This window comes from Triticum aestivum, chromosome 4D (assembly GCF_018294505.1).
Source record: "Triticum aestivum cultivar Chinese Spring chromosome 4D, IWGSC CS RefSeq v2.1, whole genome shotgun sequence".
Lineage (NCBI taxonomy): Eukaryota > Viridiplantae > Streptophyta > Magnoliopsida > Poales > Poaceae > Triticum > Triticum aestivum.
Genome location: NC_057805.1, coordinates 503000978 through 503012236, shown reverse-complemented (window position 1 = coordinate 503012236; position 11259 = coordinate 503000978). Strand labels below are relative to the sequence as shown.

Below are 11259 nucleotides of genomic sequence, written 5' to 3'. Positions count from 1 at the left end.
TGTCCCTCAAATGTTAGATACATCCATTTGAGAGATGTTAAAAAAAAGATACATCCATTTGAGAGACAAGCTTTCTCGGACGGAGGGGGTAGTAAGAAGGAAGGGACTTGATTTTTTTTCAAAACTATGACGTATTTTATAGCAAATTCGGAAACTATAGCAAAGAGTAGAGAAAAATCAAAACTAGCACCCCGTCGGCCACGCGTGGGCCGAAAAGGGTGTTTTCGGCCTCCCCTTGGCCGAAATGGACTTTTCAGCCATGCCTTGGCCGAAGAGGTGCGTACCTGGGTCGAAAAGACCTTTTTGGTCAGGAGTAGGCCGAAAAGTACTTTTCGGTCAGGAGTAGGCCGAAAAGTCCCTTGGGCCCACCTTTTCACGTTAATGGTTGGCCGAAGTTGCATGGCTCCACTCTTCGGCTTACGTTAGGCCGAAGCGATTTTTTTTTTAATTTTGGTATATAAATACTGTGCAACCATTGCCCATCTTAGACACTGAAAAAAAAAAATTGTGCAACCCTTTCCCCTCAATATTTTCCCGCCATCCGTTTCCCGCCAACCCCTTCCCGCCATATGTTCCTACCACCCGTTTCCCGCCAACCCCTTCCCGCCATATGTTCCCGCCAACCCTTTCCCGCCATACCACAGTCGTTCTTTCCCGCCATTTTCTCCTCTCTACCTATAAAACCACCTTCAGACGGACGTGGATAAGCAGTCCAGTGTAGTGTAGTCGAGATGAAAACGAGAGGCAAATGGCAAATAATGTAAATTACGAGGAGATGAGATTTGTGATTAGGAACCTGGTTATGTTGAAGATCCTCCCCGGCAATAGCGCCAGAAATTCTACTTGATGGTGTGGCTAGGACTATGTCAGTATTTCCCCCAAGAGGAGAGGATGATGTAGCACAGCAACGGTAGGTATTTCCCTCAATTATGAAACCAAGGTATCGAACCAGTAGGAGAACCAAGCAATCACAACGTATAGGTAGAGAGGAGAAAATGGCGGGAAAGAACGACTATGGTATGGCGGGAAAGGGTTGGCGGGAACATGTGGCGGGAAGGGGTTGGCGGGAAACGGGTGGCAGGAACATATGGCGGGAAGGGGTTGGCGGGAAACGGGTGGCGGGAAAGAGTTGGCGGAAAAATATTAAGAGGAAAGGGTTGCATGAAAATATATTTTTTTCAATGTCTAAGATGGGCAATGGTTGCACAGTATTTATATACCAAAATTAAAAAAAAAATCGCTTCGGCCTAACGTAAGCCGAAGAGTGGAGCCATGCAACTTTGGCCAACCATTAACGTGAAAAGGTGGGGCCAAGAGACTTTTCGGCCTACTCCTGACCAAAAAGTATTTTTCGGCCTACTCCTGACCAAAAAGGTCTTTTCGGCCCAGGTACGCACCTCTTCGGCCAAGGCATGGCCGAAAAGTCCATTTCGGCCAAGGGGAGGCCGAAAACACCCCTTTCGGCCCACGCGTGGCCGACGGGGTGCTAATTTTGAGTTTTCTCTACTCTTTGCTATAGTTTCCGAATTTGCTATAAAATACGTCATAGTTTTGAAAAAAAATCAAGGGACCTGCCGTCATCATCCCATTATCTATTATCTTAGGGTTCAGGATGAGGGCGGTGGTGGGGCTTCGCCGGAGAAGAAACTCAAAGGAGGGCGGGAGCTGGCGGCTCGGCCGGCGGCCCGTGCGGCGGTCTGCCGAGGAAGAAGAGTTATGCGCCATAAAATCTTTATCCAACGGTCTGAAACGGTCTACTGGCCTAGATATAAAAGTCAGACGACTTGCATGTAGCCATTCCCCCAGGAAAAAACAGATTTACAAGCTCGAGAGGAACGGAGTAGAGACGAGCTTATCATTTTTATCTGACAACAACTCTACTGCCCATAGGAACCAAGATGCTCGTCGCCGCAGCACAACTGCCTCTTCTTGGCTCCCAGCCTCGCTCACGCGTCATCGCCTGCCACCGAAAGCACTCGCCGCCATACTACGCTCACGCGTCATCGCCTGCCTCCGCGCGGAAGAGCAAGGAAAAGGTCGGCTTCACCCGGTTCATGCTGCCCGCCACCTGTTCGGCGATTGGCCTTACCGGAGCAGAGGCCTGGATTGGCTGACCCTTTTGTTCTTGGCTTTCCCTTGCAGCCGCGGGACGGGATGCAGGCAGCCCATGCGGCCGTTCGTGGGGGCGTCTCCGTGGTGAGTCAGTTGCTCCGGTGCATTCTTTGGTTTTGTTGGGCACGTAGACTAGTAGGGTGATCTCCTTGCCTATTGCCTGCAAAGGGTGAAAGGGGAAGCCATCCATGCTAAACTTTATTTTCTTACACGCTAGCATTGTTTCGGTGTTTCATTTCCTGTTTCTGGTGCTAACAAACATGTGCAATGCTGTTCAGCTAGAAATTGTGATGTCAACTCCTGGAGTGCTAGAGGTGGGTCTTTCTCAGCATACTTCTGCTATTTTGCCCTTTTACCATTATCATTGCTGCTTGCTAACTTTTGGTTGATTGATAAACTTTCTAGCAGGTTGTGAGGATCTTCGCAAGAGTTACCCTTCTTCGACATTTGGGGTGAGTCTCTGGCATTACGTCATAGGCTTTTGCATCATTGCCTGAACATATGGCTTGTCAGCTAACAGCTAACTGCTTTATAGCATCAAGCCTGCTCACTTTCAATATAATCTTAAAAACGTGATAACTCAGGATGGAAATGGGCCGGGTCGGCCCGCCGGATTGCTGACCCGGCCCAAAAAATCGAGGCCAATGGGCCGTGTGGATCGGCCTCGAACCATAGTTGGGTCAGTGGAGCCGGCACCGACTGACCCAATGGGTCAGCAGGGTCGACCCACCTTCGAGGCGTGAGTTAGCAGCTAGTTACTTGGGCATGTGTTTTATTGCAGTGGAGTCGTTAGTTCGTTAGTGCCCGCGGGCTTAATTCCTTTGAATGTGTAACGTGCATGCATGTCGGATCTGCTGGCAGGCCCGCGTCGTGCACGCGGACATGGCCGGGCCGGGCGGATCACAGTACGCGCAGCAGGTGCGTGTGAGCGCGGCCTTCCGTATGCATGCACCCGTAGCTGCAACATATCTGATTACCTTTTTTTTAATTGACACATCTGATTTTGTTTTTGAGTAAAAATTGACATATCTGATTACCTGAGATACAAGATAAGAACTAGAATTTGGCCGACCCGAGATACCCATTGGGCCAGCAAGGCCACCGGTTTTTTGAAAATGGGTCGACCCGTGGCCTCATAAATTGGCCTTGAGACCATGAGGGCCAGGTCCAAGGCCAGGGCCGGGTCGGCCCGTTCCCATCGTGAGTGATAACCAAAGTTTTTACAGCTTTTACATCTGAACTTTCAAACTTATCGTGTCAGTGTGGCAATGCACCACTGTTTTTGTAAGTAACAGTGTAATGCTCACAATTTACTACTCCATCAAAGCTGTCCCTCGCAACCCCAGTTATGCTAACTATAAGCAACAGTGTTAAGTTGCTAATGATAGTATGATACGTTCTGATCTTTCTGCACTCTGTACTTAGGTTGGTACAGTCCTAAATGCTGACGATGCAAAGGAAAGCCATTACAGCTGGTGCACAGTTTCTCACGAGCGCGGGCCTGGCTCAGGTTCCTCTGCAAGCTCTAAATTTACCAAAAAACCCTGGCACAGTCATGGTAAGAGTCAGTACTATTGCATTTGTAACGATTGTTAGTAATGGGCAACTCACTTTACTGATGGCCAAAGGCCAATACATATACATGTGTGGTAAAGTGCAGGAAACCCCTTATACAATGGCGATAAATCAGAAAGAGACTATACACATCTAACACACCCCCCCCCCCCCCTCAAACTCATGGTGGATCAACAACACTGAGTTTGGAGAGGAAAAAGGCATGCTGCGCCCGAGTCTGTGCCTTCGTGAAGAAGTCAGCCAACTGTAACTCAGAGGGCACATAGTGAAGAGCGAGAGTCTGATCCTGCACAGCAGCACGCACGAAGTGGGCATCCACACTGATGTGCTTAGTGAGCTCATGCTTCACCGGGTCATGCGCAATACTGATAGCACCAGTACTGTGTGACAGTAAGGGAGTCGAGGTAGCAGCAGACACACCAAAATCCTCAAGTAACCACCGTAACCAGATCACCTCAGCCGTCAGCATGGCCATGGCTCGCAACTCAGCCTCTGTACTCGAGCGAGAAACTGCAGTCTGTTTCTTTGTCTTCCAAGCAATAAGAGAGTCACCAAGAAAAACACAATAAGTAGACAGTGAGCGTCGATCAGAGGGATCACTAGCCCAGGTAGCATCAGAGTAAGCCTGGAGCTCAAGAGAACTGGAGCGGGGAAAGAAAAGGCGCTGAGAGATCGTGCCACGAAGATATCGTAGAACACGGAGGAGGTGACTATAGTGGACAGAGGTGGGGGCTGAAACAAACTGACTCAGGATGTGAACAGAATAGGAGATGTCAGGACGCGTAACAGCAAGATAGACAAGGCTACCAACGAGGTGACAATAGCGAGTGGGATTAGGAAGAGGGTCACCATCAGAGGCACGAAGCTGAACATTGAGCTCCATAGGAGTCACAACGGTGCGGTCATCACTGAGAGCAGCTCGAGCGAGAAGATCCTGAATATATTTCTCTTGAGAGATGTAGAAGCCATCAGAGGTCGAGGAGATCTCAATCCCAAGAAAATAGCGAAGAGGACCAAGATCAGTCATGAGGAACTGGTCGTGAAGGCGGGCCTTAACAAAGGCAATGTAGTCAGAGTCGTCACCAGTGATGATCATGTCATCAACATAAAGAAGGAGAAGAGTCCGACCATGAGGAGATGTGTGAACAAACAACGCGGGATCATGATCACTGGGCAAGAAACCAGCGGCAGTCACCACAAAGGCAAAGCGCTCAAACCAGGCGCGAGGGGCCTGTTTAAGACCATAGAGGGAGCAGCGAAGTCGACAGACCATACCGTCAGGAGCATAGTACCCCGGTGGTGGCTGCATGTAAACCTCCTCACGCAACTCGCCATTAAGAAAAGCGTTCTGAACATCAAGTTGAGAGATAGACCAATGACGAACAGTAGCAACAGCAAGAAGAGTGCGAACAGTGGTCATATGGGCCACAGGAGCGAATGTCTCATCATAATCGCGTCCCTGCTCCTGCTGAAAACCACGGGCCACAAGGCTTGCTTTGTAGCGCTTAAAGAGAACCATCAGAGCGAGTCTTAATCTTGTAGACCCACTTGCAGGTGATGGGACGGACACCGGAAGGGAGGCAAACCAGATCCCATGTGCCAGAGCGCTCAAGGGCAACAAGCTCTTCGGCCATCGCAAGCTGCCATTCAGGCTGAGTCATGGCAGTCCGATAGGAAGTGGGCTCAGCAATAACAAAGAGACCGTACCGATCAGGAGAGTAGCGATCAGGCGGGGGGCGAGGCTAAGCACGGAGGTTATGAACCAGGGGAGGTGTCATGGAATTGTCACGGCAGATGTCCTAGTGTGAGGACTTAGTCGTGAGGCCAATGCATCTATGCGGTAGCTTGAGAGGGGTTGATCGGAATCGAGAGACGCAACACAAGACAAGGATTTAGACAGCTTCGGGCCCCGGGAAACATCATCCGGTAACAACCCTACATGCTGTTTGAGGCTAGGTCTCATTATGATCACGGGAGAGTCGCCGGGAACCGGCTCTCGGTGTCTAGACCTAGAGATTGTTTCTTGTCCCTCTTGGGGTGCCCTGCCCCTCCTTATATAAGCTGAAGGGGCGGGTTACATGTGGAGTCCTATTAGGATTAGGACTAGTCTATTACAAGTGGAATCCTAGTCTGCCCCCTTAAGGGAAAACTCCTTATGCCTTTCCTCGTAAACCGGCCCACCATAACATGAGCCGGCCTTCTGGGCCTTGGGCCTAGTCTTCTACCTGACCCGCCGTTAGGGCCATCCTTGAGTCGCCCACCTCGTGAGTCGCCACCACGACGGGTTACCAATGAAAACGCCAAGCCCGGCCGGGTCATACTTCCGGCCGGGTCATACCGCGGGGTATATCCCCGACATTAGCCCCCAATTTAATTTGGATTTATCCATGTTAAACTGATCCTGTAAAATAAATACAAGAACAAACTTGATAGGTTGTGCTCCGGGTTAAATATTTTCCTGAACCGGCACCTGATCATCTTTAAGTCCTTGTCATTTCCTCCTGGATGCATACTCAAGATCTTATAGCAAATCTCCTTCAACAGATATGTCCAAACCTTGCCAATGCAAAAAATCCAGGCACTTCTTCTAAAAATTCCGGGTCAATAGGCCAGCTTCATAACCAATTTGCTGATATTGGCTCTTGTAGAGAAATATTATAAGAAATAATCCATTTGAGTTGGCCTTCAATGTTCTGACTTGACAAAAATATTGGTCTTCAAATATTCAACTGATATTCAACCGGCTTAAAGATGTAGATCTTGCCGATTTATGACTGCCAAAATTGTCGGGTTATAAACAAATGATGCCGGGTCATGTAGCTGATGCCGGGTTAATCTTAAGATGACGCCGGGTCATGTAGCTGATTCCGGGTTAATCTTAAGATGACGCCGGGTCATAAACTTTGTAGATTTCTCCGATAATAATATAATACCAGATTTGCTCAAAACTGAGAACTTGAAGTTATTCCTCTCTTATATGCATATCATCTGTAGCCCCCAAGTGCCGGGTTGTCATGCTTGCAGCAACCTGGGACATGTAATTGCCTTATGCTTATGAAAACTTCAACCAGTGTAGCCCCCAAGGGCCGGGTCATTATGCAATAATGAGCAGGTACTTTGTAGATATAACCATGTAAACTTGAACAGCAACGTGTAGCCCCCAAGGGCCGGCTTAGTAAGATAATACTGAGCTGGGACTTTGTATATAATTTATTGATAATAACATCATATAATACAATCTCCACCATGGGGCTTGAACCCACGTCCACAAGGTTAAGAGCTTTGTACTCTACCAACTGAATAGTGGACAGTTCAATATAATGGATTAATGCTTGTGTACCTTGAACTTTTGACAGGACCAATTGGTAGCCCCCAAGGGCCGTCTCATTACAATGGGATGAGTCGGGTCTTCAATAAGTTGGTCAAAAAATGACTTTACATTAGCCCCCAAGTGCCATGGTGCATGCTGGCAGTGACATGGGACTTGCATATTTGATGTGATCTCAATTTGAATAATGTAGCCCCCAAGTGCCGGGTCGTAAGCCTGCAGCGACTCGGGACTATTCCTTCCATTGTGGAATAAATCATATACATTGATAAAATAATAGCCATTGCGCCACAACGACTTTGAATACCTCATCTATTGATAATTAACTCCGGAGTTTAATTACCCGGCGGCTCTTGGCCGATGGCGATTTAATACGCCTCCATTATAAGCCGGAATTTTTAGAACCCGGCGGCTTATAGCCTTGGAGAAAATCCAGAACGGATAATCATATTGAAGCATCAATTTTAATGATGAGCTTGAACTTAAGCATTTATATAAGTCACAGTTCTGCAAATCATGCACAGAGTTTAAACAACATACGCCCTGGCGACTTAATATCAAAAGCCAGGATGGGTAACCACCCAAATGTAGTTTTATCCTGCACACAAGTAGATCACAAAATCCCTTGGCGGTTTACCATAGGGCGGGTCATAATATCTCACATATAACCACTGTGATATTGAATTTGTACTGCCGGTTTACATGACCTGTGCAGTAAGGGCGATAACCCAATCCTTTAGAAGCCAATACTTCCACATAGATGATGATTGTCATAAGCTGGCGATTTATCATCGAAAATCAAGCCGGGTTAAATAGAAACCACTCATATACACTTTAGATATGATCAAAAGAACTTCAAATAAAATCCAAAAATTTGTTTGCAAAAAGAGACTTCAAAAATTTTGAGGCTTCTGATTCGAATACGACCAGAAAACCGTCCCAAAGGGGTTAAGCTAAGATTCGAATACGATCATATAGCCCCCAGTGGCTTTGGCGTTGCCGATCAAGAGGGTACCGATAGCTATGTTCTCTTTTGTTCGAATACGACCTGTGTTTGAACAGGAAGCCCCCAAATGACCTTGAGAGTTGTTTAACGACGCTGATTCGAATACGATCCACGTCGGTTCCCAAAAGGGGTTGAGCTATGATTCGAATACGATCAAGAAGCCCCCTAGTGAGCTCGGCAGTGTGCCGATCAAGAGGGTACCGACAGCTATGTTCTCTTTGGTTCGAATACGACCTATGTTTGAACAGGAAGCCCCCTAGTGATCATGAGAATATTTAACGACTCTGATTCGAATACGATGAGGGTCACACCCAAAGGGTTAAGCTAAATTCAAATACGATCATCTCCCAATGGTCATTAAAGCAGGGTACCTATATTTGAGTTGTGCTTTGTAACAGACTCTCTTTGGTCCCTTTAATTTTTCCTGAGAACTCAAACTTTGCGAGAGATAACCTCTTTTTAAACCGGAAATTTGTAAACCGGATATTGAGAGCTTCAAAGCTTTATAAGATATAAATTTACCTTGAGCCGGATGTTTGAACCGGATTTGAGAGCTTCAAAACTTTGCGGGAGAGAGATATCTCTTGAACCGGATTTTAAACCGGAATCTTTATTTTGAACCGGCAATTTTCTGACGGCCTTTAAATTTTCATCAATATGGTAGTAGCCTCCGGAACCGGGTTATCATTCCCTCCAACGACCCGGAGTTCCCGAGTCATGTCACTGTAGCCCCCGAGTCTCAAGATGACTCGAGGAGTTGGCTTGAGATAAGACCACATCGCTGCAACTGTGCCAAGTCCCATGAACTCCGAGGCAAACTGAGGAAGGACACTCGCAGTAAGAACAGCAGCAACACGAGCATCATCATATCACCACTGAGTGTAAGTAGACAGATCATCACGATAGGCAGAAAGGGCATTCGAATAGGCTGACATCTGCTGATCATAGGCATCAACTGCAGTATCATCGAGAGCCTTGGCGGCATCACGATCAGCCTGAGAAGCATCAGCAGCAAGAACCGGCGGTGCTGACGGGGTAGGAGCCACTGGAGCAACAGGGCAAGGCGGACAGGGGACCTCGCCAGAGAGAACACCCCATATATAGAAGGAGACCGCGCATGTGGATACGCATAAACCCCGCAAACTCGGCATAGTTGGTGCCATCGAAGATCACCGAGCACCGAGGAACGGCGACATAGCCCGAAGAAGACATGAGAAGCTCTTTTTTTTGGTCAACTGCTATACTAGACTGCTACAGGAGACCCCGATCCAGATCGGGCTCGCGCTGGCTCAATCCAGCCCCGATGGAGGAAGCGGGGGGGAAGGGCGAGCGTGGGAGTGGCCGGCCCTGGGCAGCACCGGCTGCAGCAGGAGGCGGCCAGGGGCGGCAGGGCGCGGGGAGGTGGCTGCCGGGCGCGGGGAGGTGGCTGCCGGGCGCGGGGAGGTGGCTGCCGGCCGCGGCCGAGCACGGGAAGGCGCGGGGCGGCGCGAGGTGGCAACGGCAGGCCGCGGCCGCGCTCGGGGCGGCGCGGGACAGCGACGGCAGGCCGCGACCGAGCTCGGGGCAGCGCAGGCCGGGGCGAGACGGCGTGGCGGCGGGGAAGGAGAGAGCCGGGGGCAAGGGAGGAGGTGGCCGGCGCCGGCGACGAGGTAGAGGGAGGCCGGCGACGGGGGAGCTAGGCACGGAGCTGCGAGCGTGCGGGAGCTAGCGGGAGAGGAACCTAAGCATCTGATACCATGTTAGGAATGGGCAACTCACTTTACTGAGGGCCAAAGGCCAATACATATACATGTGTGGTAAAGTGCAGGAAACCCCTTACACAATGGGGATAAACCAGAAAGAGACTATACAGATCTAACAATGATGTTTATTGTACTAGAAATGAACACCTTTCTATAGTCTGTGGTCACTAGGGACATTCCCTATACACTTTGTCAATGTAACATATTTGATATCAGAGATCCTTATAAGCTTGTAGTTTAGGCTTTAGGGTGTCAATAATTTGATTTGCAAATTCGATCGCTTCGCTTCCAATTACTTAAACATATCTAATAGAAATTTGATTTAGTGATTGCACTGTTTGTATCCTATACAGCATATAAATGTTAATTAATTATTTCAATCTTATTGTTTAAGGAAATACTTCATGATCTTGACGGAAGTGAAGTTCTATATATTCCAGGAGTGCTGACACCAACTGAGGTTTGTACCACATGCCACATACGATACGAACTTGCATGAAAATTCATTTCTGCAATTCAGAGTAGCATGACCTAATTTTTATTCCCACATGTTTTCTATATTTGGTGTTTGCAGGTTATATCTGCGTGCAGTGCTGGTGCTAAAGTCGTTAAGGTTTCAGGACGTATACCCCTCCTCTTGTAGTTATTGTAGTAGTAGATGCAGATCAGAGCATTTACAATATATTTAAATGATTACTTCTGTGAGACATTGTTAAACAGTGTGCTTTTCTACGACCATTTTGGTTGCATACTAACTAGCAAAATGTGCCTCTTTATATTGTGATGAATAATGTGTTAGTTTTCTGTTCTGCTTATAGGCATCCGACACTTAGGTTGTTTGTGTGGTCTACTTTAATTAGGTGTACCCAGTTTCAGTGATGGGTGGAGAGATGTACATGCCTGCTCTAAAGAAACCATTTCCTCTTATACCAATGGTTGCTTCGCAAGGAATTACCATAGGTAAGTGGCCTTGTCTAGTATCCATCGTCCCTAATTCCTAGACCATTTTTTTCCAAATATTGTCCCTATGTTCTGTTGGTGTCTAACTAGCAACCTCCTGTTGGGCTAAGTCCCTCCACATGGAGGTGTGTTGGCAGCCCAACATCAGTCCATAAGTCCAACACATGTTAGCCGTTGATCTTCGCTGCATCCAACAGTTGAGAGTGCTTCCAAGGGAAGTGAAGCAAGGAGAAAACCCTAGCCACTTGATACGTCTCCAACGTATCTATAATTTTTGATTGTTCCATGCTATTATATTATCCATTTAGGATGTTTTATATGCATTTAAATGCTATTTTATGTGATTTTTGGGACTAACCTATTAACCTAGAGCCCAGTGTCAGTTTCTGTTTTTTTCCTTGTTTTTGAGTTTTACAAAAAAGGAGTAAATAGCATAAAACTACCACTTTTCGTGCTAGGGTTCCAAAAAACTACCACTTTTTTGTTTGTGACCGATACCTACCACTTTTCTCGTCGGCTGTCTCAAAAAACCCAAA

At 47.7% G+C, this 11259-nt stretch overlaps 1 pseudogene; it reads left to right on the top strand.

Annotated features, from left to right (window-relative positions):
• The first annotated feature begins 1612 nt into the window (after positions 1–1612).
• Positions 1613–11259, top strand: part of LOC123097165 (KHG/KDPG aldolase-like) — a 98648-nt pseudogene continuing 89001 nt past the window's right edge.